Source organism: Cannabis sativa, chromosome 1, assembly GCF_029168945.1.
Source record: "Cannabis sativa cultivar Pink pepper isolate KNU-18-1 chromosome 1, ASM2916894v1, whole genome shotgun sequence".
NCBI lineage: Eukaryota > Viridiplantae > Streptophyta > Magnoliopsida > Rosales > Cannabaceae > Cannabis > Cannabis sativa.
The window spans coordinates 57,414,049-57,439,882 of NC_083601.1; the positions used below are offsets into that span (position 1 = coordinate 57,414,049).

Sequence of the window (25,834 nt, forward strand, 5' to 3'; positions counted from 1 at the left end):
ACACATGGTCCCCTACTTGGAACTCAACATCTCTGCGTTTCGGATCTGCATAACTCTTTTGTCTGCTCTGTGAGGCAAGCATTCTAGCTTTTATCTTCTCTATTGCCTCATTGGTCCGCTGCACTGACTCTGGACCTAGGTATTTCCTCTCCCCTGTCTCATCCCAGTGGATAGGAGATCTACATTTCCTACCGTATAACAGTTCATAGGGAGCCATCCCTATCGTACTCTGGTAACTGTTGTTGTAAGAAAATTCTATCAACGGTAGATACTTATTCCATGAGCCTTCAAAGTCCATAACACAGGCTCTCAACATGTCCTCCAATATCTGAATTGTCCTTTCGGACTGACCATCTGTCTGAGGATGGAATGTTGTACTAAATTTCAGCCTTGTACCCATTGCTCGTTGCAAACTTTGCCAAAATTTGGAGGTGAACTTCGGATCCCTGTCCGAAATTATAGACTTCGGTACCCCGTGAAGTCTCACTATCTCTCTGACATACAACTCTGCCAACTGATCCACTATAAATGTTGTTCTAACCGGCAGAAAATGAGCAGATTTCGTAAATCGGTCCACCACTACCCAGATGGAATCAAACAAACCCGTGGTCCTAGGTAACCCGACCACAAAATCCATCGTGATATCTTCCCATTTCCATTCTGGTAGGGTTAGAGGCTGCAACAACCCTGCTGGTCTCTGATGTTCAGCCTTAATCTGCTGACAAGTGAGGCATCTCGATACGAATTCTACCAAATTCTTCTTCATACCGCTCCACCAGAAGTACGGTTTCAAATCTTGGTACATCTTAGTGGTGCCGGGATGCAGAGAATACGGGGTAGAATGAGCCTCCTCAAAGATCTCATTTCTAAGTTCCACACAATTCGGAAGACAAACCCTGGCTTTATACGAAAGCATCCCACTGTTTGACACTGAAAAGTCCTTGGCTTGACCAGCCAACACCTCATCTCGGATCTTCACTAACTCTGGATCCGTCATCTGAGCGACTTTTATTCTTTCCAACAAATCAGATTGCAGCGTTAAGTTGTGAAGCTGACCTACCACAAACTCAATGCTGGATCTAACCATATCCTCTGCTAGCTGAGGTGAGATTCGAACCATACTAGCTACTTGCTTGGGACCCTTTCTGCTCAGGGCATCGGCCACTACATTGGCTTTTCCGGGGTGATAGAGGATCTCACAATCGTAATCTTTCACTAATTCCAACCAACGTCTCTGTCTCATGTTCAAATCCTTCTGAGTAAAGAAATACTTGAGACTTTTATGGTCGGTATAGATTTCACACTTTTCCCCGTAAAGGTAATGCCGCCATATCTTCAGTGCAAAAACCACTGCGGCCAACTCTAGATCATGAGTCGGGTATCGCTGTTCATAATCCTTTAACTGACGGGAGGCATAAGCGATAACCTGATCGGCTTGCATCAACACACACCCCAAACCCTGTTTGGATGCGTCACAATAAACTACGAACTTCTCCTTGTCTGAAGGCAAAGCTAGCACTGGAGCGGTAATCAACCTCCGCTTTAACTCCTGAAAACTAGCTTCGCACTTGTCTGTCCAAATAAATCGCTGATTTTTCTTTGTAAGTTCGGTTAGGGCATTGAAATTTTAGAGAACCCTTCGACGAACCTACGGTAGTACCCAGCTAAACCTAAGAAGCTTCTGATCTCTGTCACTGTCTTCGGTCTCGGCCAATCCCTGACGGATTCAATCTTCCCGGGATCTACCTTGATCCCATCTTTGCTCACAATGTGCCCTAGGAAGGACACCTGAGATAGCCAGAACTCACATTTCTTGAACTTGGCATAAAGCTTATGTTCTCGAAGCCGTTGCAGTACCATCTGAAGATGTAACTCATGCTCCTCTTCTGATTGAGAGTACACGAGGATGTCGTCGATAAACACAATCACACAGATATCGAGGAAATCCTTGAATACTCTATTCATCAGGTCCATGAATGCTGCAGGAGCATTGGTTAGTCCGAATGACATAAGCAGAAATTCCTAATGTCCATACCTAGTGCGGAAAGCCATCTTCGGAATGTCCTCCTCTCGGATTCTCAACTGATGATAACCCGAACGGAGATCAATCTTAGAAAAGACTATCTTCCCCTAAAGCTGATCGAACAAATCATCGATCCTACGTAATGGATATTTATTCTTCACCGTCAGCTTGTTCAATTCCCTGTAGTCGATGCACATCCTCATAGACCCATCCCTTTTCTTGACGAATAAAACCGGGGCTCCCCAGGGTGACACACTGGGCCGAATAAACCCTATGTCAAGCAACCCTTGGAGCTGAATCTTTAATTCCTTAAGTTCAGCTGGAGCCATTCGATACGGGCTTTGGAAACCGGTTCCACCCTTGGTGCCAAATCTATCACGAAGTCAATCTCCCGCTGAGGTGGTAACCCTGGAAGTTCTTCGGGGAAACATCCAAAAATTCCCGAACCACTTTGATGTCCTCTGGCCGAATGGTATCTGGCCGAGTGGTGTCCACCACCACGGCCAGAAACCCTAAACAACCGACGTGCAATAAATCCCTAGCTGACATGGCCGAAATCACCGGGATCTGAGATCCCTGAACTGAACCAACAAACACAAATGGTTCTTCACTTTCCGGTTGGAAGATCACCATCCTCCTTTTACAATCAATGCTCACCGAATATTTAGATAGGTTATCCATTCCTAAAATAATATCAAACTCTACTAGACTCATCTCTATCAAATCAGCACTTAACTCTCTACCATCTATCCTGATAGGCATAGACCTAATCCACCTTTTGAAGATAACCAATTCTCCGCCAGGTAATAGGGTTCCAAACCCTGATTCACATCTATCGTACGGTCTATCCAATTTACTAAAGATTCTGGCAGCCACATAAAAACAACCTTGACCTAAGCACTCACCCGGAGGATGCCTCTTACTAATGAGACACTCCAGTAGGAATAACGGGTCTCAACACTACCCTGACGACCGTCTTGATTCTAGTTCCCTCAGAACCTCTTGTTCTGCCTCGAGCCACCGGATGCAGTGGATGATTTCCTCCTCCAGTCCATGGCCGAACCACTACCTCCCCTGCTGATACCTGACATAGGAGGGGTAGGAGCCCCGCCACATACTGGAGTCTAACTGACCCCACATACATCTAACTGGGCCCTCAGCTCACAGTGCTTTCTCCGCCATCTCAGCTTAGATGGTCTTATCGTCGGTAGTGATCATAAGGTCATACTTGATCTTCACATCAAGTCCATCAAGATATTTTTCTTTCTTACTGAAATCGGTTGGCACGAATCCCGAGGCTAACCTCGCCAATCGGTTGAACTGAGTAATATATTCCGTCACGCTCATATTCTCACGCTGGGTCAGGTGAGCGAACTCTTTCCTCTAGGCGCTTCTGACTGCCTCATTATAATACTTGACGTTGAAGAGTTCCTGGAACCTTTCCCAGGTCATGGTGGTGACGTTGTGAATCTGAGACACCATGTCCCACCAGACCGGAGCGTCTTCTTGAAACTTGAAAGTGGCACACACCACTCTGTCGTTCCCGGTGACACCCATAAAGTTCAGGATCTTGGTAATCACCGTCAGCCACTGCTCGACTTTCATCACGTCCGGACCTCCCAGGAAAACCGGAGGTGCTTGCTTCCGGAACCGCTCGTACAAAGGTTCCAATCTATTGGCCGCCACCACTATCTCGGCTTGGGCAGCAGGGGCAGGTGCCACTGGAACTACGGGCACTGGAACTGCGGGAGCACCCTGCTGTCTCAACCTCTGAATCTCGAGGTCTTGCTCTTCAATCCGAGCTTGCATTTCAGCAAACCTAACTTCCCAATTCTGGGCTTCCTGATTGACTTGGGCAGCCTGCGGTGAGTTAACATCACCCCAACCGCGAACCCTGCCCCTGGGACCTCTACCTCGGCCCAAAACACTTGAGGGGAACTGAGCTCCTCGACCTTGATCTGACCCGACTGAGATGCCCTGACTCCTAATATTTCGTCTGGCGTCCATCTAGTCTGAACCGCCTCGAAATCCCGAGTTTGCACTTCAGGTCACGATCATCGAGAGCTTACTAATGCCGCTTAATTTGGAAATTAAAAACGAAACATGCGCCTATTCTACTATCAGGCTACTAACATGCTTCCTAACAGGCTTTTCTTTTTCATAACTGAATAAATAAACTACTAAAGCAATAAAGGCTTACTGAACCGTGAAACGAGCTAACTGCTGATGATGATTGTACATGTCGTGACGATCTTCGGAAGACAACCTGGCGGCTCTGATACCAAATTGTAACACCCTAACTAACATAGGCGTATTACGTGATTTTTAAACATGTTGTGCAGCTCGTTGCTAATCAACGAGGTTTATGGAAAAATGTGATTAATTAAAATTTTTGCTTTTTAATTAAACTTATAAAATAATATTACAAAAGACTCGGGATCCCGATTATAAAATTATTTACAAAAAGATTTAACTGTTTAACTGATACACAAAATAAATGTCGCCTAGCGACCAGTTACAAAATCAGCCTCGCTGTCCCGATGATCGTACGCTCCAGGCCTAACCGCCCCGACATGTACAACCTTCATAAGCTCGCTCACGGTCCATCAGCTCTAGCCTTGCCTTTACCTACACATCAACGTAGAACTGTGAGTCGACAGACTCAGTAAGAAAAGCATAATAATACTCATACATAAATCCCGATCATGATCAGACGCCCATACCCCTGACCACAACCCTAACTGCCGTGTCTAACACGATACTGAGTCCCGCTACTGCCGTGTCCAACACGGTACTGAGCCACTACTGCCATGTCCAACATGGTACTGAGTTCTGAACGTTCATAGGGACGGTACTATTGACACGTAACAACCTGATCGGTCGAACCGGTCATACTCCGGCTGCTGGTCATACTCAGGCCTGTACCAACGTGTTACTATATCCTCCTGATCGGTCGAACCGGTCATACTCCGGCTGCTGGTCATACTCCAGCCTGTACCGACGGGATACGTCAATAGTACGGAACCACCAACCAAGTGTCAGCCTGATCGGTCGAACCGGTCATACTCGTTCTTGGTCATACTCCACATTACCGACGTGACGGGGTTGGATGGTTCGAAGCCAACATACATAACTAATGTAATCTAACAGGCTTCCTACATGCACGCTAAACATGTAATCTACATATGCATACTGTTATACTAATCTTACACGGATTCCGAATTCGGGTGTGCCGTCAACTTTGGAACTTTAAGCTAACGCGGCGGATTACAGGCTCCTAAACCATAAAAATCACAACACTATAAGTGACACGCTAAATCACTTCCCGGGGACTTAAACTAGGAACCAAAAGTTTCCCTATCGACAAAAAACATGGCAATACCCCCTAAAACACAAAATCGAGAAAATCTAGGGTTTCAGAATTTTCCCCAACCGGAATAGGTTGCCCAACCGAATTAGGTTCTGGGAAAATTTAGAACCCCATCCGGAATTCCGGATGCACAACCGGAATTCCGGTTCCTCGCAGGCAGCAACATCAAAAATCATATCTTGCACAAATCAACCCCAAATCACATGAAACCTTCCAGACCTATTCTATACCTCCCCTAGAACATTTCTAAAGCCTTAAAACCACCCAGAAAGCACAGAAACGAAAAGTGCCATTAAAGCTCAAGCTTTGAGTTCTAAACTCAAACTTGAGTAAAATCACCTAACATGCATTCAAACCAACTCAAATCCTCCTAAACAAGCATAATATAGCCTCTGAAAATGAAATCTACTAACTACAGCAAGTAATTTACAGATCCACACATTTCTTCAAAAATTCATGTTCTTGAACTAAAACCTTCAAAACTTAAATCCAAGCAACTATCATGCATACACTAACTCTGAACCACTTAAAATAGCAAGATTAAACCATTGAGAACAACAACAAACACAGCAGCAAGTATCACAACAATTCACATGCAACAATCATCTTTTAAACATTTTCTTCATAAAATACAAGAGGAAGAGATTAAAGACCTTACCAAAGCTTGAAGAATACTTAGATTGGAAGAGAAATGGCTTCAAAATCAAAGAAAAAAATCTACCTTCATGCAACCACATGCCCAGCCGAAAGAGAGAGGAAAAGAGAGAGTGGGTTTTTGAAAATTTTCTTTATTTTTTCTAAGTGTTGATTTTTGTAAAAAAAAATGAATTAAAGCCACTTAACATATACAATCCATTTCAGCCAAATAAAGCATAAATAAACATTTATTTTTCAATTACTAAACTCACTAAAAGACAAAATACTAATGGGGCGAAAAGACCATTTTGCCCCTCCACCTTAAAACCACATAAATCATACTAAAGGGGTATTTTTGGGAAATTCTAAATTCCCGGCCATTCCCGACATTCCCAATGTCTAAAACTCGTCCCAAACTACTAACATACTAAGTTGTGATTTCTACTGAGCCAAACGCCGAGTTCCAAAATGCAAGCACTTAGGAAATGCAAAATATGAAAACTACTGAATGACATAGCAATGCATTTCTGAATTCCATAAATAACAGTATAATAAATTATTTAAATAGCTATAAATAATTTTCATAATTAATCATAAACACTGCTAATTTCTAAATTAACTAAGCGGGCTTTACAGTTATACATATCTTTCCAAGTCAATATCAGTAGTTGATCTTAAGATTAAAAGAATCTAAATCCTGATATGCTTAGGCTCAACTCAGGAGTGCTATTCATGTTCTTAGATTTATTAGTTAAGCCTACTTTTGGGTCAGGGTGATACGTATATTTTGGGAACATGATAGTATGATTGAGTGGGAGTGCTGAACATAAATATGGAATCTATCGCTTCTACTGGTGTATAGAAGTCAAGTGATGATTCCCTTCGAGCTTAGCAAATAGAAGTAAATGGATGAGCTCTTGTTTAACTGTAATGACCGCTTTAATAATTTGGATTAGTAAAGGCAATTAGCACTAATTTTTATTATTTTATTATTATTTGTGAATTAATTTAATTGTGGACCCCCAATATTTAGAAATATATTGTTTATGCCCTAATTAGGTACTCTGGAAGGTTTCATGGCATTTGGTGGAAGATTGAGCATTGAATGAAATGCTTTGGGGAAACTGGTGCAAACCGGCTAGCCGGTTAGCAGCGCCACAAAAACTGGCTAGCCGGTTTTGGCAGGGTTCCCCGGGCCTTTCATTTTCTCAATTTTTGCCATTTCAATGCCTCGGATGGGTGTTTCCCCATTTCCAGAGTTGGAATAACCCATTAAGAGCATAGCAGAACCTAGGGTTTTGGTTTTGGATTTCCCGGGTTAGGGTTTTGAATCATGTAACTTACCCGGTTTCAAAATGTGATTAGGGCATCCATCTAGCACGAGATTTCCGTTCAGGTCGGCCAGCACGTTTGAATTCGGAAAACAGGTAAGAACTGAATATAACGTGTGATATAAATATCTGGGTGTATGTATATGTATGATATATATATGCATGCTGTGTGTATCCTTATATATGTTTGGGTGATATCATAGCGACATAACCATTGTGTCGGTTCAGCAGTACAGGCATCGTACTGGTTAAGAGTGTTATTCACCCTGGAAAGTATGTTTTGGTACTATCATAGCGACACAACCATTGTGTCGGTTCAGCGATACGAGCATCGTCTTGGTTAAGAGTGATATCATGGCCAATCATACTTTTGGATGTCATTGATGCTATCATAGCGGCACGAACATAGTGCCGGTCCTACAACACGATTATAGTGCTGGTAGGAGTGATATCATGGTCAGTAGCACAAGCAGTTAGAACGTTCTTGCTCATCTGTTAAGCCCTGTAGATAGGTGTATGGGCGCCTATTTACAGGTCGAAATTTATGTGATATGTTATATGCATTTCTTACTGAGTCTGTCGACTCACAGTTTCTACTTTCATGTGTAGGTAAAGGAAAGGCGAAGGCTGAACAGGAGTGAACCTGAGCTCGGGTGAGATTGTACATGTCAAAGCAGCGCGACCTGGAGTGTTCGGTCTCGGGACATCTGGGAGTTGTATTTTGAAAGTCGCTGTGCGACCTGTAAATCTGTATATTTTGGAATGTATGCTTGAAAAGTAAATTTTATAAAGTTTTAAAAAAAAAACGGGATCCCGGCACTTGTAAATATTTTAATAAATTACAAAGTTTAGTAGTTAATGCAAAAGTTTTAATTTGACACGTTTTTCGAGAAATTTCTTTGATTAGCAAAGATTGCACAATAATTTAAAAAGCACTGTAGCGTGCCTTAGCATTAGGGCGTTACAATTTTGGTATCAAAGACGCCAGGTTTGTCTACCGAAGCTTGCTAAGATATGTACAATCGTCATCAGAGAAAGCTCGATTCACGGTTCAGTAAGCCCGTACTTGTTTAGCATTTTCTTTTTAAAAGTTACGAATGTGAAAGCATGTTAGGAAGCATATTAGATTATAATTATTTATGTTAAGTGCATTGCCTTAAAATCCGTAAGTGCGGTAGTAAGTATGTAAATAGGCCGTTGCCTGACTAGACTGACTTACTAACTGACAGGTTAGTCTTATAAAATGGACACCTGGTGCTATATGGAGAGTCAGAGTAAAGTGGCCAGGGCTAGTAACGGTTGGAGAGAATGGAGTCCAAATTGTCCCCGTAACCAAGGTGAAATCCCTTGGAGGGCTTCCGACGGGAGTGATGGTTATCCGTCACAGGCTCCGTTGGATTTGGAGCAAAGGTTTGCAAAAATGGAAGCTGTGATTCAACGACATGAAGAAGAGATTCAGAGGTTGAAACAGCAAAGGTCTCATGTAGTATCTTTACCACATATGCCAATCATTTTTGATTCGGTATTACCAGCGAAGCATGGAATGGCTGGTACTCAAGTGGAACCATTGCATGGAAAGATTTGGATCCAAGAACCTTCAGACCTTCAGGGAGGTTCAAATGTGAAGAATGCTTCTTGGGTTGGAAGCCCTGAGGAAATTATTATGAGACCTCAGGAGATTATGGTAGGGGGTCAGAATATTACCTGCCTGAATCCAGAATATGGTGGAAGTGGTAGGAGCTCCATGATTGAGCGAAAGAGGAAACCTACGTCATCAGTGGTGGGTTTAAGACAGAACAAGCGGTTCCGAAGGTTTCAAGGCAAGGGAGCACGCCAGGGTTATTCTTACCCTGAGTGCCCACGTTGCATGAAACACCATCCAAGAGAATGCAACCGAAAAGTATGTTTTCAATGTGGGAAGGTTGGGCATTTTAAGAAAGATTGCCCACAGGTGGAGAAAGAAGAACAAGAGCAGAAAGTGGTATTTGTTCCTACCCCGGTGAATGCTAATGCTCAAGCTGATGATGCAGCAAGCCCTTCTGTAGTGGCAGGTCAGTTCTTTGTAAGCGACTTCTTTTACATTGTGATGTTTAATTCGGGAGCTACACGCTTATATGTAATTATAAGAGTGATTGATCTTTTAGGGTAGGCCTTGTGATGTTTTAGAAAGAGGGTTTGGAACCCTAATGCCTAGCGGGGAATTGATTATCTTTAATAGGCGCATTAGGTCTAAGCCAGTTAGGATCGAAGATTGGAAGTTAAGTACTGACTTTATAGAGTTGAAATTAACTGAGTTTGCCATTATACTGGAAGTGGATTTTCTGTCCAAGTATTCGGCCAGTATAGGTTGTAGGCGGAAAATGGTGATTTTTCATCCGGAAGGTGAAGATCCATTTGGTTATGTTGGATCAATCCAGGGGTTTCGGATCCCGGTTATATCTGTACTAAGGGCTAGGGATTTACTATGCAGTGGCTGTGTAGGATTTCTAGCAGTGGTAATTGACTTCAGCAGACCTGAAACATTTGGGCCTAAGGCAGTTAGAGTGGTAGAAGATTTTCTCGGCGTCCCGAGGAGTTGCCGGGATTGCCGCCACAGCGAGAGATTGACTTTGTAATTGATTTGGCACCTGGAGTCGAACCTGTTTCTAAAGCTCCATATAGGATGGCTCCAGCAGAACTCAAGGAGCTTAAGTTACAACTTCAGGGGATGCTTGACGTTGGGTTTTATTCGACCCAGTGTGTCGCCCTGGGGAGCTCCGGTTCTTTTTGTGAAAAAGAAAGATGGTTCCCTCAGAATGTGTATTGATTATCGGGAACTAAACAAGCTGACGATTAAAAACAAGTACCCGTTGCCTAGGATCGATGATCTGTTCGATCAGCTTCAGGGAAAGACAGTGTTTTCGAAGATTGATTTACGGTCTGGTTATCATCAACTTAGAATTCGGGAGGAGGACATACCGAAGACTGCTTTTAGGACCAGATATAGGCACTATGAGTTTTTGATAATGTCATTCGGATTGACTAATGCTCCTGCGGCTTTTATGGATCTCATGAATAGGGTATTCAAGGATTTCCTCGATAACTCCGTTATAGTGTTTATCGATGACATTCTTGTATACTCTCAGTCAGAAGAGGAGCACGAGCATCATCTTCGAATGGTGATACAGCGACTTGGGGATCTCAAGCTGTATGTCAAGTTCAAAAAGTGTGAATTCTGGTTGTCCGAGGTGTCCTTTCTGGGTCATATTGTTGGGAAGAATGGAATTATGGTTGATCCAAACAAGGTAGAATCAGTGAAGAACTGGCCGAGGCCCAAGTCTGTGACGGAAATTTGAAGTTTTCTCGGGTTAGCAGGGTATTATCGACGTTTTGTCGAAGGATTTTCTAAACTTTTTATGCCCCTAACCGAATTGATCAAGAAAAATCAGAGGATTGTGTGGTCAGATAAGTGTGAAACAAGCTTGCAGGAGTTGAAGCAACGTTTGATAACAGCTCCGGTGTTAGCTTTGCTATCAGATTAAGAGAAATTTGTGGTGTACTATGATACATCCAGACAAGGTCTGGGATGTGTTCTGATGCAAGCTAACAGAGTCACAGCCTATGCCTCTCGTCAACTGAAAGATTATGAGCAGCGCTATCCAACTCTTGATTTAGAGCTCGCTGCTGTGGTTTTTGCTTTGAAGATATGGCGACATTATCTTTACGGTGAAAAGTGTGAGAATTATATTGATCATAAAAGTCTCAAATACTTTTTCACCCAAAAAAGATTTGAATATGAGGCAGAGAATGGAGCTGGTTAAGGACTACGATTGTGAAATTTTGTATCACCCTGGGAAAGCCAATGTTGTAGACGATGCTCTAAGCAGAAAAGGTTCCGGGCAAATTTGTACCCCAGTTATGATAGCCCCTCAACTAGCCTCGGAAATGGTTAGTGCAGGGATTGAGTTCATGGTCGGGAAATTACATAATGTAACACTCCAATCTGATCTGTTAGAGAGAATCAGAAAGGCACAGCGGGAAGATCCCGAGCTAATTAAGGTTCGAGACAAAGTAATAACTGGTCGGCCTAGAGGCTTTTCAGTCTCGAACAATGAAATGTTGTTATATAAAGCTCGAGTTTGTATTCCTAGTGTTGATGAGCTTAAGAAAGAAATACTGGATGAAGCTCATACCACACCTTATTCGTTGCATCCGGGAACCACCAAAATGTATTAGGATTTGAAACCCTATTTTTGGTGATATGGGATGAAAGGAGATGTGGTGGACTACGTGTCCAAATGTTTAACCTGCCAGCAGATTAAAGCTGAACATCAGAGGTCGGCAGGGTTATTGCAACCTTTAGTCCTTCCAGAATGGAAGTGGGAGGACATTGCAATGGATTTCGTAACTGGTTTATCTAGAACTACGGGGATGTATGATTCAGTATGGGTCATCGTGGAAAGATTCACAAAGTCAACTCACTTTCTACCAGTGAAAGTTACATATTCAGTGGATTAATACACTGATTGTATGTGAAGAAGATAGTTTGTCTCCATGGAGCCCCTAAATCTATTGTGTCAGATAGGGATCCAAAGTTTACATCGAAGTTTTGGGTGAGTCTTCAGAAGGCTATGGGTACCAAGTTAAGATTCAGTACAGCCTATCACCCTCAGACTGATGGTCAATCAGAAAGGACTATTCAAATTTTGGAAGACTTACTACGAGCCTGTGTTATGAACTTTGAGGGTTTTTGGAGTAAGTACTTGCCTTTAATTGAATTCTCCCACAACAATAGCTACCAGAGTACAATAGGGATGGCTCCCTATGAGATGTTATATGGTAGAAAATGTCGTTCTCCTATTCATTGGGACGAGACAGGAGAAAGGAAGTACTTGGGTCCAGAGTTAGTGCAGAGGACCAATGAAGCTATTGATAAGATCAAGGCTCGGATGCTTGCTGCTCAAAGCAGGCAGAAAAGTTATGCTGATCCGAAGCACAGAGATGTTACATTTCAGGCAGGGGAACATGTTTTCCTGCGGGTTTCACCAATGAAGGATATTAGGCGCTTCGGGAAGAAGGGTAAGTTAAACCCTAGGTTCATTGGGCCATTTCAGATACTCGAGAAGGTCGGGCAGGTAGTATATCGGCTAGCAGCGTTATTGGCTGTTCATGACGTATTTCACATATCTATGTTGAGGAAATACCTATCAGACCCGACTCATGTCTTGAGTTATGAAGCCCTTGAACTGTAACCAGATTTATTCCATGAGGAGCAACCTGTACAGATTTTGGATAAAAGGAAAAAGTTCTTCGGAACAAGACTATTGAACGGGTTAGGGTGCTCTGGAGGAACAGTAAGGTGGAAGAAGCCACTTGGGAATTGGAGTCGAATATGAGGACTCAATATCCAGAGCTATTCAGATTAGATTTCGAGGACGAAATCCTTTTAACGGGGGGATAATTGTAATGACCGCTTTAATAATTTGGATTAGTAAAGGCAATTAGCACTAATTTTTATTATTTTATTATTATTTGTGAATTAATTTAATTGTGGACCCCAATATTTAGAAATAAATATTAGAGTTATAATTTCTCAATTCCGGAGATTTTATTAAACTCTAGGGGTATTATCTAGCTTATATGTGTAATATGTTATTTTTGTAATTTTTGTTCGGCGACAACGGAAAATGCGATGGATGGCTAGATTGATCACATGGGTAAGTTTAGAACCTTATTTCTTAGTGGGAAATATTTTAAAGGAAATATTTTGTCGGGATTGAGCGGGGTTATGGAATTGACCATTTTACCCCTAGCTTTTGAGACACCTAAGTTGATAACTTAAAGGGCAAAGTGGTAATTTGTTTGGGGTTGTGTGGCTGCCTAAAAGTGTGGCACGTGGCCACTTGTTTTCAGCCAAGGGAAATGGATTTTCCCTAAATGAATTTATTTCATTTATCCCATTTAGAAAATTAGAAGGAAAATAAGAAATTCAAAGGAAAAGCTTTCTTCTTCTCTCTCTCTCTCTTCGTAACCAGCAAGGGCAAGGATAAAGGGCTGCTGAATCTTGGTGATTTTAGCAAGGAACCTTGGGAGATTCAAGTTAAGGTAAGCCCTAGTGAACCCCTCTTTAGTTTGTAAGTTTTTGCTTATTTTGAAATGGTGAAATTGTGTTAGAGGAGCTGTTAGAGTTTGATGTTAGTTTGGTTCGAATTCTAGGGTTAGGTTGAGTTGAATTTAGCCTATAGCAGCTGGTTTTGAGTTTATTTGGTTGGTTTGATATCACTTTGAACATGGAGTTCAAAGCTTAGAGCTTTAATGGCAAATTGATTTTGAATGGTTTGTTCTGTGAATTGTTGGCTGGAATATATTGTTTATGCCCTAATTAGGTACTCTGGAAGGTTTCATGGCATTTGGTGGAAGATTGAGCATTGAATGAAATGCTTTGGGGAAACTGGTGCAAACCGGCTAGCCGGTTTGCAGGGCCACAAAAACCGGCTAGCCAGTTTTGGCAGGGTTCCCCGGGCCTTTCATTTTCTCAATTTTTGTCATTTCAATGCCTCGGATGGGTGTTTCCCCATTTCCAGAGTTGGAATAACCCATTAAGAGCATAGCAGAACCTAGGGTTTTGGTTTTGGATTTCCCGGGTTAGGGTTTTGAATCATGTAACTTACCCGGTTTCAAAATGTGATTAGGGCATCCATCTAGCACGAGATTTCCGTTCAGGTCGGCCAGCACGTTTGAATTCGGAAAACAGGTAAGAACTGAATATAACGTGTGATATAAATATCTGGGTGTATGTATATGTATGATATATATATGCACGATGTGTGTATCCTTATATATGTTTGGGTGATATCATAGCGACACAACCATTGTGTCGGTTCAGCAGTACAGGCATCGTACTGGTTAAGAGTGTTATTCACCCTGGAAAGTATGTTTTGGTACTATCATAGCGACACAACCATTGTGTCGGTTCAGCAGTACAGGCATCGTACTGGTTAAGAGTGATATCATGGCCAATCATACTTTTGGATGTCATTGATGCTATCATAGCGGCACGAACATAGTGCCGGTCCTACAACACGATTATAGTGCTGGTAGGAGTGATATCATGGTCAGTACTACTATATATAATTGTGGCACCGTTCCAACCTGTCTAAACTACTAGTGTTAATTTCCTGATTAACGAAAAGTAGTTGCCAAAGGTATAGAATCCAGTATCCCAAAAGAGTAGACATATAGAGAGGAATTTCACAATATCAAAGATTTTGTGATTAAGGAAGAGTAATGGTGGAGGAGAGATTGTGGTTAATTCAACCCGTCAAATCCTATTACGAGGAGTATACTACTACTACACTTGATTTGTATATCAAGGTATTGAGATTATTTGAAATGCACATTTTGTTTTATATTAGTGCGAGTGGGAGTTTGTTGGGTTTTATGCCCTAAATAAAACTCATTTCAATATAATCAGATTTACTTATTAATAAAGATCAGAAATAACATTTAATGTTGCATGGTTCACATGATTTATTTCATGATTATTTACATAATGTATGAATTCTATTTATGTCCTATTACATATCAATTTGTTAATGATTATAGTGTTGTCAACACAGTGGAATATAATCTTAATTATATGTTCGAAAGTTTATTCCCTAATTTGTTAGTTCACTGGATTTAGACTGACATGATAATCAGCGATAGGTGTTCTTACACCTTGGATAAGTGTTATGCCCTTTCCAGGGCATTGGCAAAATTTACCAGCATCGGATGTATGGAGTATACATTGGAAGGGACCGATATTGAACTTTGATTAGATATGTTAAAATTTACCGTAATATCTATTCAATTCAGTATCACCTGTTGATCCTAGATCAAATGATCTTAATCCTGATATGGTTAGGTTCGATCTCAAGAGTACTATACATGTTCTTTGATTTGTTAGTTAAGCCTACTTTTGGGTCAGGGTGATACGTACATTTGGGGAACATGATAGTATAATTGAGTGGAAGCGCTACCATAAATATGGAATCTATAACTTCTATAGGAATTTAGAAGTGATCTAGGTTCAGATTTTGGTGATGCTCTGCTACAGAAAGGAATCAAGGGCTAGAGATCTGAACGGAAGGAGTCATTATATTCCGCTGCACCCAATGTAAGGTTTCCTAAACATTATATGTATTTATTTCATTGTTTTAAATTCATATTAGGATGTTAATGAAACATACTTGTTAGTAAATCTAGATCCTGGTAAAATATATCCAACAGTAACTTAGTGCCTTTTCAATGTAGATCATCTATTAGAGGATCATTGATCAAATTAGGATTATAACAATGGATAACTAATGACGTATCTATATCGTGGAACATATAGAGCGTTCTATATACTGAGAGTGCAATTCTAAGTTCTATGCGTGGATTCAACGAAGAATTAATAAGTCAGTGAATTTAAGATATAAATTCATGATCTACTTATTGGAAGCTTGGATATATAGACCCATGGTCCCCATACTATTTGAGACCATAGTGCTTGAGACTCAGTTAATTGATTTTGATTAATCAATTATAATTCTAAAGTTAGACTATGTCTAATTTGTGAATTTTCACTAAGCAAGGGCGAAATTGTAAAGAAAAGAGATTCTAGGTTTATTTATTAATTAAGATACTTTGTATGTCTAATTAATAAATATATGAAATGACAATATTATTTAATAATTAATTTTAGTTGTTAAATAATTAGAATTGACATTTAAATGGTTGAATTTGAAAATTGGCGTTTTTGAGAAAATGAGATTCAGAAATGATAAAACAGCAAAATTGCATAAGTGAGGCCAATTATCCAAGCCCATGGCCGGCCACACTTTATGGGTTTTATCATTTATTTTTTTTATTATTTTAATGCCAAATAATTCTAACTTAAACCTAGGTGGTTACCTATAAATAGATAGTGATGGCTCTCATTCAAACTTAACTTTGTCAGATGAAAACTGAGCCTCTATCTATTCTCTATAGCCGAAACCTCTTCTTCTCTTTTCTTCTTCAATACTTTTCGAAATCCTTGAGTGAATGAGTGAGTGCCCACACACATCAAGTGGTATCTCAATCATAGTGTGTAAGACTGTGGAAAATCAACCAACAAGAAGGAGAATCAGCATCAAAGGAAGGAGAGAAAGAGATCCAGGTTCAGATATTGATAATGCTCTGCTACAGAAAGGAATCAAGGGCTAGATATCTGAACGGAAAGAGTCATTATATTCCGCTACACCCAATGTAAGGTTTTCTTAAACTCTTATGTGTTTATTTCATTGTTTTAGAATTCATATTAGGATGTTAATGAAACATACTTGTTAGTAAATCTAGATCCTGGTAAAATATATCCAACAGGTCCACCCCTACTCACTTAGAATAGCTAACAAACATGCAAACCATGGTTAACATTTCTAGCTTTTCTTAAGATTTCGATTAGGTCATCCATGAATCTAGTAATGATTTACATTAAGTATACAACCATTGCAATGTTGACAATCCATTAGGGATTTATCTCATTAGAACAACAAACGAAGTTAGACCAACAATGAAGATTTGAAATTAAACTACAATTTAATATCAGAAAATAACATGGTTCAATATAAATTCATACACAATTCAGAAATTATTAATCACATAGCAAGTAGGAATGACAAGTGAAAATACTAAAACATACAATCCTAAATAATTTCCAAGGTCTTCAACAAACTGATATCAGTGTCCCGTTTAGGCGAGAGTCAGTGATACCATCTATTGAATAGAGTTGTCAGCTCATCTAAAATGATAAACATTCTAGCAACCTTTTATTCGATCAAGACTAGAATCCAACGTTGTCTCGTTTAGGCGAGAGTTAAGGTTATTCTATCTTATGAGCTTCCACCATTATTTCATACTTTTGTAAGTCAAATACCGTCGCCACCATTAGGGTGATCAAATCTATATAAAACACTTACAAATAATATTATCTTTCGAGATTCTACGGCGTTAAATTACTAATGAACGTTCCTCCATTAGGGAGGATTACTCACTAAAACAAGAACTATGTAAAAACAACAATGGAGATCGAATGTCCTAATAATAATAAAGCTCATTATTTAAAGTGTATTTTCTTCTAATATTTATTTTAATCAATTTATTTTAAATATATATTTATTTAATTAAAATTTTAAATTTAGAATTAAAAATTCTAAATATAAATTTTAATTTAATATTTATAAATTATACTTAGATGGATATGAAAATAACATGAATTATTTCCATCTTAGTAATAATTTCCAATAAATATTTAGAAAAATATTCAATTTAAGTTGTTTCAAAATTCATTTAAATTAATTTACAACTCAAATAAAATTTTCTATAAATATATATAGCATTTCGAAAATTGAAGTATATAAAAATACTATTTTCGAAAATGCTTGTTAAAATAAAATAAAAGTAAATCTTGGAAAAATTATTCTAATTTTATGTTGGCCCAAAATCAATAAAAATTAATTTACAACAAAAATATAATTTTCCTATTTAATTAAATATTTAAGAAAAATTTCAAATATTTAAGTATCATGATTAGGAATCAACTTAAATATTGATTTTCTATTTAATTAAATATCACTAGAAAAATACTTCAAGCAAAACAGATAATATCTATCTAGACTTTCATTGACTAATTAATTCATTTTCTAATTATAATATATTTTAGTTCTTTTATTTTAATTAATCATTAAATGAAAAAATCATTGATTTAAGTTGGTCCAAAATTAAAATAAATAATTTTCAACTTTAATCTATTTTTCAAATAAAATTCGAAATTTCTGCATTTTAAAAAAAAAAATGCAATTTCGAAAATAATAAAAAAAGATTAATAAAATATATTTGGAAAATTATTCAAGTTTAAGTTATTCTGAAATTTTAAAGAAAAATTTCCAACTTAAAATAATTTTCTATTTAATTAAATATCATGAAAATAACAATATTTAAGTATCATGATGAAAATCAACTTAGATATTGAAATTTTCAATTTAATTAAATGTATTAAATTCAAGAAATAAATAATTAAGTATAGAGGAGACTTAATTATTAATTCTAGTTTAATACTAGAAAAATTATACTTAACTTAGATTGTACCAAAATTAATTATTAAACAATTAATTTCACAATCAATGATATTTTCCTATTTTAATATTAGAAATAATAACTAGCATAGAAATAACTATCAAGATAATATCTCAATTTAATTAAGTATCTTTTCAAAATTTGGAAAATATCTAATTTAAGTTGTTATAGAAAGAATCTAAAAAAAACAACTTAAAAAATTTCTAAATAAAATCTAATTAAATATCAAAATTAAGTAGTAACTACCTAATTTAAGAATATTCCATTTTAAGTTTAATAACTTAAAAAAATATCTCTAGAATCTTCAATAACCAACTCTTAGAATTCCTCAGCTCAATTTTAAATTCAAAAGATATTCAAATTTAAGTTGATAGGAAAAAAATTAGTTAGTAATAACTAATTTATAACTTAAATAGGAATATTTAATAAAATAATTAAAATAAGTTTCAGAAAGAATCTAGTTAGTTAAAATTCTTTATTGAATTAAATACAAGAAAAATACAAATAGTTTATCTAGAAATAATATCTTAAACTAAGAGTGTTTTTCTTAAAATTAACTATAAAATATTAAAATGAAAATAAATTTCATATATTTTAAAAGTTAATTATGTTGCTAATCAATTTTGTTAAGTTAAACTAATTTCATTAACCTAACACAGTTATCCAAATCAGGCAAATGGGCCTTCACAATTGGGGTAGTTCATGTGAGGGGGAGCTGGGTTCAGTATGTCGTACCCACTTCTATTGGCCCCCAACTCTCACACAAGGCCCAAAAGAGAGGAATTTAACCATAAAATGAACAATTGTTATTAATTGAATAGAAACAAAAACTAAATTGGCCTAAATAAAATCTATCATGGTGTGACATTTTATTTAGCAACAACCTATATGCATATAAACATAAAGTAAACATATAAGCTCACACACGCATACAGATTGGATGGATTCTATCATGTTACTAGGTCATACACAGATGAAAGAAGAATGTAAAATTTACCAGTTACAAATTATTTACTTGACCTATTGACAATTGAACCATGGGTTAAAATCAGATTATTGGATCTGTCAACAAGTTAACCATGGCAATTTAGATCAAGCAATAATAGGTTTTGAAAAAAACTTACAAACAATCTAAAACACATACTCCTGCAACAAGTTAGATTGGATAGTTGGATGTAGGATTTATTTAATTTAAAATATTAATTTCGAAAATAAAAAATAAATAAAAAATATTTTCAGTTTTAAGTAAAATAAAATAATATTTAAAATTAAACCTACAATTTTTGAAAAAATTAGGTTTCTACTAACCTAAATATCATTTCAAAAAATTGCTAACCACCTTTTAAATTTTCATGTTATTTTATAAATTAAATATTCAATAAAATAAAATGATAAATACATACCCTTTTCTGATTTTATAATTTAATTTAAGTAAAAATAACAAAATTTAAAAGTTAGCAAAAATATCTTATTTCCTTTTAAAATACCATGATTATAGTAATCTTATTTTAAATCTAAATAAGGTCAAATTACTTAAAATAGAATATTTTATAAAAGGAATTTAATATGTGACCTTAGATTTAAAAATATGATAAAATAATCAAATTTTAAAAAATAAGAAAAGAAGTAAGCAAAAATAGATTTTTACCTATTTTCAAATTCAAATTACACTAATATCTAAAATTAATTTTTTTTTTAAAAAAAATCAAATTAATTTATTTCTGATAATTTTAGATTTGAAATATGAAAAGTAAAAATCAAAATACAAAACTACACAAAAAATCGGAAGTTAATTTCATGAAATAGCATGAAAAATCGAAGAAAAACGAAAAAACTTTGAGGTGTACGGACGGTATGCAAAGCACACCATCCAGGTGCACATCCTTGGGCGCAAGGGGCTGCTTGGGCGCACAAAGGGTGCTGCCAGAAGCCAGCCACGCGCACAAGGGTGTGTCACCACCCCCGATTTTTTCAAAACTTCAAAAAATTATAACTAATTCAAATAAAATCGAAATTAAGTTCTGTAAAAAATTAAATTGCTTAATTTTTTCCAAACTATCCAATAAAAATAATTCCAGAAATGAAAATTCAATTATTTTTCATAAAATTTCACAAGCATCAATCAATCATCATATAACACACAGATCAACATGAAACCATCCAGATCAATATATATCATCATTTTAATTCATATTTAATGAAAGTAAATCATTACCATGGCTCTGGTGCCAATTGTTGGAAATATTTTACCAGGATCTAGATTTACTACCATGTATGTTTCATTAACATCCTAATATGAATTCTAAAACAATGAAATAAACACATATAAAGTTTAGGAAACCATACATTGGGTGCAGCAGAATATAATGACTCCTTCCGTTCAGATCTCTAGCCCTTGATTCCTTTCTGTAGCAGAGCATCATCAAGATCTGAACCTGGATCTCTTTCTCTCCTTCCTTTGGTGCTGATTCTCCTTCTTGTTGTTTGGATTCTTCACAGTCTTACACACTATGATTGAGATACCACTTGATGTGTGTGGGCACTACTCATTCACTCAAGGCTATTTCGAAATTGAAGAGAAGAAAAGAGAAGAGAGGGGCAGCTATGGCTTTTCTCTGAAAGAAACAATATGCAAGTCACCGTTTCATGAAGCCAACACTTTCTATTTATAGAATGCCAACTAGGTTTAGGTTAGAATTGTATGGCATTAAAATAATAGAAAAATAAATGGTAAAAGGCTTGCATAGTGGCCGGCCATATAAGGAAATTGGGCCTCACTTTGCAACTTTCCCATTTTGTCATTTTTCAATCTCATTTTCTCAAAAAGGCCAATTTTCCAATTTAACCATTTAAATGCCAATTCTAATTATTTAATAACTAAAAAATAATTATTAAATAATATTGTTATTTAATATATTTATTAATTTAGACATATAAAGTTGCTTAATCAATAAATAAACCTAGAATCTCTTTTCTTTACAATTTCGCCCTTGCTTAGTGAAAATTCATAAACTAGACATAGTCTAAATTTATAATTATAATTGATTAAACAAAATCAATTAACTGAGTCTTACAAACAGTATGGTCTCAACTAGTATGGGGACCATGGGCCTGTATAAACCGAGCTTCCTATAAGTCGAACCGAATTTACCAAGTAAATTCCCTAACTTATTAATTCCTTATTGAATCCACACTTAGAACTTGGAATTGCACTCTCAATCATATAGAACGCTCTATATGTTTCACGATATAGATACGCTATTAGTTATCTGTTGTTATAATCCTAATATGATCAATGACCCTCTAATAGATGATCTACATTTAATAAGCACTAAATTGTCGTTACACCTTCAATGTATTTTATCCTTAAAACACTTAGCTCCGTATAAATGATATTTCAGCAAAGTGAAATGAGATCTCCACCATTTATCTCTATTTAGCCAAGCTCGAAGGATATCATCTTTTCACTTCTAAATTCCTATAGAAGTTATAGACTCCATATTTAAGTAGCGCTCCCACTCAATTATACTATCATGTTCCCAAAATATACATATCACCCTGACCCAAAAGTAGGCTTAACTAACAAATCAAAGAACATGTATAATACTCTTGAGATCGAACCTAATCATATCAGGATTAAGATCATTTGATCTAAGATCAACAAGTGATATTGAATTGGATAGATATTACGATAAATTTTAATATATCTAATCAAAGTTCAATATCGGCCCCTTCTGATGTATACTCCATACATCCGATACTGGTAAACTTTGCCAATACCCTGGAAAGGACATAACACTTATCCAAGGTGAAAGAATACCTATCGCTGATTATCATGTCAGTCTAAATCCAGTGAACTGACAAATCAGGGAATAAACTTTCGAACATATAATTAAGATTATATTCCACTGTGCTGACAACACTATAATCTTTAACAAATTCATATGTTCTGGACTTAAATAGAATTCATACGTTATATATATAATCATGAAATAAATCATGTGAACCATGCAACATAAAATGTTATTTCTGATCTTTATTAATAAGTAAATCTGATTATATTGAAATAGGTTTTATTTAGGGCACAAAACCCAACATGGGAGTCGTACCGAGTTTTCATAAAGTGTTTGTGTTACTTGCCTCTAAGTTTAGTTCTGCTGTGTTTTTTTTTTTTTTTTTTTATTTCCCGTAATTTGAATAGTTTGGCGGATTTCCTGGCCTCACAAGCCAGAGAGAATCGGTTGTGCCAAACATCTCTGGTTTTAGGGAGTCACCCCCTGTTGTGGGAGACATCTGACTCGTTAGTTTTCTTTTTCGTTTTCAATGAAGGCAAGTTTTAATCAAAGAAAAAAAAAAAAGTTACAGAACAGTGATATAGAGATTGAGACACAATAATTCAGATTTTAACTGCTTCTCTCAACAATAAATTAATAATAATGAAAAAATATCTTATTTAAAATAATAAACAAGTATGTTTTTTTCTTGTAAAAAATAAGAAAATATCTAAAATTTTGGATAAGCACACATCTCCATCCAACCACCATATCTCCCTGCCCCCTGCCCTCTGCCCCATTGGCAAGCTTACCATATTATACAAGACACTGATGCTTGCGCTTGACTGTTAATTATTATTCTTTTCCCCATTGAGTTTCTTCTCATAAAAGCAAAAAAAGAATGTACCATGAACTCATGAAGAGGGACGGTGGGTTAAAGTCCCATCTCTAAGTTTGATTTATGTGAAATGTTACACTAAAAACAGGTTTTATACCATAAAAATACAAAGTTCCGACTCGAAAATTAAATATATAAATAGTCTTAAGGGCCACTCTCATTTGCCATTTTTGGTTGATAGAAATTGTTTGTTTAGTGCCAAAAATGATATTAGTTTTAGTTTGCGTGCACGATATGGATGTACACGTTCCCTTTAATTCATCTTTTTTTTCTTATTTTAAATAATAATATTTTATATTTATGACTGGCAATCTGAATATATGGTCAAACATTATAAATAGTTTCAAGTGTAATTGCTAACTGTTTGTATGTATAGCGTATCAGGGCTGTAGATGACAAAGATTTTTAAACCGATAAGGCACTTTCTTTTGACCTTAACCCTACTCTCCCCATTTTACCCTCACAGGAACAAGCTTAATACTTATGCACGTCAATGGACATCTTGGTAAACTAAACTGCCCCAAAGCTGGGCCATCCATTATATATAGAGGGAGAATATGGACTAAAAAGCATTAAGTTTATAATAAGGGAAAATAATTGGACTCGGGAGGATGTCGCCGGCCATTGAACCACAAGCTCCGCTACTTCCGAAACAGCAAACGCAGGGGCGAATCATGCGTCTATATCTGGTGCTGTGTTCAACATCGCCACAACCATAATCGGTGCTGGGATCATGTCGATTCCGGCAACTCTTAATGTTGTCGGAGTAATACCTGCTTTTACGCTTATTGTCATTGTCGGTCTATTAGCTGAAGTATCAGTGGAGTTCTTGGTGAGGTTTACGCAGTCCGGCGAATCCATTACCTATGCTGGAGTCATGAACGAGTCATTTGGCCGACTCGGTTCGGTGGCTACCCAAGTTTGTGTCATGGTGACTAATCTCGGGTGTTTAATAATTTACCTCATCATTATCGGTATGCTTCAATTGACAAAGCTTATGAGTACTAGAAAGTTGGTCTGTTCTGATTTAGGATTTGTTTAGTTTCGTTTCAAGTCTTTATGCTTACTGCGATACCATTTATCAGAAATTGTAGTAGCTCAACCCTTAATTTGATTTCTATGAGCAAAATCACATGACGATCACAGATTTAATATATGTGGATAGATTTTGTGGTAATCGTGTTGTTAATGAATGCTTTTGCATTTTTAATTGCAGGGGATGTACTCTCGGGAAGTCAATCTGGAGGAACTGTACACTTGGGAGTTTTGCGAGAATGGTTTGGCATCCATTGGTGGAACTCTCGCGAATTTTCCATCTTAGTCATTGTCGTTTTCGTTATGCTTCCATTGGTTTTGCTAAGGCGTGTAGGTCAGTCAAACGTACTGCAATTTTGCTCTGTTACTTCATATTGAATAAAGTTGAATTGGGTTATGCTTCAGAAGTTTTTGCCTGAATTTGCTGACTTTTTCATCTGGGTTATGGCTATTTTTGTCAGAATTGTTGAAGTTCAGTTCATTCGTGTCAGTGCTTCTTGCCTTGGTTTTTGTTGGCATATGTACTGTGATGGCAATAATTGCACTTGTCCAAGGCAAAACCAAGGATCCAAAACTAATACCTCATCTAGACGAACACACATCCTTCTTTGACCTTTTCACTGCCGTCCCCATCATTGTAGCAGCTTTCACTTTTCATTTTAATGGTAAATAACATGCAAGAAGCACCCCAAATGTTTGTTCATATATTGGTTGCAATTATTGTGCTAATTCTTTCTGACCAATTCGAACAGTTCATCCAATTGGTGTCGAGCTAAGCAAACCATCAGACATGCTCTTAGCTGTCCGAATTGCATTAGTTCTTTGTGCAACAGTTTACTTCGCCATCGGCCTATTTGGCTACTTACTCTTCGGAGATTCAATCATGCCAGACTTACTAGTCAATTTCGATAGAAACTCTGCTACAGCAACTGGTGCAGTGCTTAATGATGCGGTTCGACTGAGCTACGCACTCCATCTGATGCTGGTTTTCCCTCTATTGAACTTCCCATTAAGAGCAAATATAGATGAATTTCTCTTCCCCAAGGAATCCCTTTTGGCCTCAGACACCAAAAGATTTTTGGTTCTCACAATATCTCTTTTGGTCTTTTCATACTTAGCAGCCATAGCCTTCCCAAACATTTGGTATCTCTTTCAGTTTGTGGGGTCAACATCTGCAGTTTGCCTTGGCTTTATCTTTCCTGGTGCTATTGCTGTAAGGTTTGTTATCGTTTCTTTTCACCCACTCTTTGTTTGGAATGACATTATGCTCATTTTTATGTTCAAGTTATTTTGTTGGTGTTGTTTTGATTTCGAATCATTTTACAGGAATGTTAATGGTGTGTCCACAAGAAAGGACAAAATCATGGCAACAATAATGATAGTCTTGGCAGTAGTAACAAGCATAATTGCCATTTCCACAAATATATATAATCTGCTTGGAGATGGAGAAAAGTCATAGTATTTTCTTTTTCATATATATTGGTTGATTGAATGATTGTTAATTCTGTTGTTGTTGTTGTATCAAGTACGAACATTGCTTTTATCTCCTTCTTTTTCAACGATAATTAGGATAAAAAATACTTAATAGTTGATTTGATTGTACAAATAGGTTTATAATGATAATTATGATTGAAAAAAACAAGAAATTAT

At 37.1% G+C, this 25,834-nt stretch overlaps 1 pseudogene; it reads left to right on the forward strand.

Annotated features, from left to right (window-relative positions):
• Positions 1-23,745: 23,745 nt before the first annotated feature.
• Positions 23,746-25,781, forward strand: LOC133033646 (amino acid transporter AVT6C-like; annotated as a pseudogene).
• Positions 25,782-25,834: the final 53 nt, after the last annotated feature.